Below are 2,795 nucleotides of genomic sequence, written 5' to 3' on the forward strand. Positions count from 1 at the left end.
CAAGTCAAAGTAAAAATAAATACATCCAGTTGTGACATCTACAGTGTGTTGAACATTCCTGAATCTAATTGTGTCCTGCCGAAATAGGTCAGTTGGGATAGCGTTAGACTGAAGATCTAAAGGTCTCAGGGTCAATCCTGGGTTTTGGCAAAAGTTTTTTTCTTCACCCATTAAATTTTAAGCAGAAAATAAACAAAGTATATGGACTGACTGTTTACAGAGAATGTAAAAGTCCTAATCATTATAACTATCTACAGGAAATAAAATGATAGAAACTTGAGAACTGAACACTTTTAACTTTTGAGGAAAATAATATTTTTTTGTAATTTTTCCTTCATTCTGGATGTCATCACTTTGTTTTATTTTAGTTTGACTTAGCTGTATGAGGATTTAAATGAAACCTGATAGCTAATACGGGCAGCATGTATCAGACACTAGCTGATTGATTTCAGCCATTTATGTTTGACTATGAATCGCTGTGGCATTACTGAGACAAATATGCTTCAAAAACATGCCAGGAACAATGCTGTTTGGGGAAAAAGTCAGGAAGGCAAAAAACACAAGCCGCAACTCAGGACCGTCATCTTTCATTCTAAAAATAGGGGTTTCCATGGTAATGGTAAGACAAAGAATCCACAGATTTGGCATTTCTCTAGCAAGGAGAGCCCACTTAAAATGTATGGAGTGCTTGTCTCCATAAGCGCAAGCTGGGCACTAAACTGGCTTATTTGCAATTCTAGATGTTGCAGAGTGAAAACACCTGTTGGACAAAAATAGTAATTGCCGGTGTTGATGAATTCATTGTGAGGAGTAATTTATAAAATGGGATCACTTTGGAGGGGTTTCTGCTGTTTTGGTACTTTTGGAACTCCGCAAATGTCACCCTCAAAATATTCTTGCAAAATCTGCATTCCCAAAACCCAAATAGCGCTCTTACTTTCAAAGCCCTGCTGTGTGACCAAACAGTAGTTTCTGAAGACATATGGGCATCACCACATTTCAATGAAATTGTACAACTTTAGATATTTTCACAAGAAAAACTAAATATATATTGACCTAAATTTACCATTAATATAAAGTACAATGTGTTACAAAATAACACTATCAGAATCACGGGGATATGTTAAGCATTCCAGTGTTATTGCCACATAAAGTGATACATGTCAGATTTAAAAAACGGTGCTTGGTCATGAAGCTCAAAATTGGTTGTAACTAATAGGTTACAAATCAATATTAAAATAAAATAAATCATGGTATATTTCCTTTCATCACAAGTAATGCTCATCTTTCTACTGCTTAGCTTAGAAAGAGTTAAATTAAAAAAGCCAGAAGAAGTCAGGATGGCCGAGCAGTCTAAGGCGCTGCGTTTAGGTCGCAGTCTCTCCTGGAGGTGTGGGTTCGAATCCTACTTCTGACATTAACATTTTCTTTCAAGAAATTGTACAGCTTCACTCCTGTTACTGATTAGTTGGGGGTCCGCTCCATTGGTGGCAATCTCAAATCAAAAACTAAAAGTGATGGGGCTTAGCAAAACCAATTCTCAACGTTGGCACTATGGCAGTATTCCTGGGGGTCCTTGAGGCAAATCTTAAATGTCCTGAATTTGTGCTTTCACTAAAGACTTCTGGGAACATCAAATTGTTTCATTGTGCATATGTTAGTTGTTGTTTTGGCACCAGAAAAATACTGTGGATAGGAAAATGGGAGGGACTATTTCATCTCTATGTGTTCTCTGTCCCTATTAGGGCAGAGAGTGAACCTCCTATGGTGCTGTCGTGGAAGATTCCTAGAAACCGAATTACCAGTAAGTCTAATTTCAGATTTTTTTACCTCAGGCATCAATAGACTATAAATATACTTAATAAACAAAAGCTAAAAGAGCAGATGAACATAGTTTAACAAGTCTGAAATGCGCATGTGATACTGACATCAAAGTTTCACCACATTTTGGGACAAATGTTTTCACTTTCAACATTAGCAATCAGTAGAATATTTTCTCTAAATTTGCATCTCCTTTCTTCACTTCAATTGTTTGCACCTAAGAAAAAAATAAGGCTTGATGCAACATTATGCTTACAAATTGTGTTTTATGCTCAATCATCACCTGTCCTACAGAGACACAGTCAGAATTACCCTGGCGAATTGAGTAAATTTGAAAATGTAAAAAAATGCAGAATTGCTGTTTTTTTCTATTCATTCACAAAGAATTAATGTAAGTTCTTAAATATGTGCGCAAAATAGCTGGACTTTCAAATATAGATAATCTTGCAAAAACAAATCAAAGTAAAAATAAATACATCCAGTTGTGACATCTACAGTGTGTTGAACATTCCTGAATCTAATTGTGTCCTGCCGAATAGCTCAGTTGGGAGAGCGTTAGACTGAAGATCTAAAAGTACATGGTTCAATCCTGGGTTTCTGCAAAAGTTTTTTTCTTCACCCATTAAATTTTAAGCAGAAAATAAACAAAGCATATGGACTGACTGTTTACAGAGAATGTAAAAGTCCTAATCATTATAACTATCTACAGGAAATAAAATGATAGAAACTTGAGAACTGAACACTTTTAACTTTTGAGGAAAATAATATTTTTTGTAATTTTTCCTTCATTCTGGACGTCATCACTTTGTTTTATTTTAGTTTGACTTAGCTGTATGAGGGTTTAAAGGAAACCTGATAGCTAATACGGGCAGCATGTATCAGACACTAGCTGAATGATTTCAGCCATTTATGTTTGACTATGAATCGCTGTGGCTTTTCTGAGACAAATATGCTTCAAAAATATGGCAGGAACA

At 35.6% G+C, this 2,795-nt stretch overlaps 1 non-coding gene across 1 annotated transcript; it reads left to right on the forward strand.

Annotated features, from left to right (window-relative positions):
- The first annotated feature begins 1,334 nt into the window (after positions 1 to 1,334).
- On the forward strand, positions 1,335 to 1,417 carry TRNAL-UAG (transfer RNA leucine (anticodon UAG)). Its single transcript has one exon. It is a non-coding gene; the product is annotated as a tRNA-Leu (tRNA).
- The last annotated feature ends 1,378 nt before the right edge of the window (positions 1,418 to 2,795 follow it).

Source organism: Phyllobates terribilis, unplaced genomic scaffold (genome assembly GCF_046119375.1).
Source record: "Phyllobates terribilis strain yellow unplaced genomic scaffold, ASM4611937v1 Scaffold_65__1_contigs__length_7625178, whole genome shotgun sequence".
Lineage (NCBI taxonomy): Eukaryota > Metazoa > Chordata > Amphibia > Anura > Dendrobatidae > Phyllobates > Phyllobates terribilis.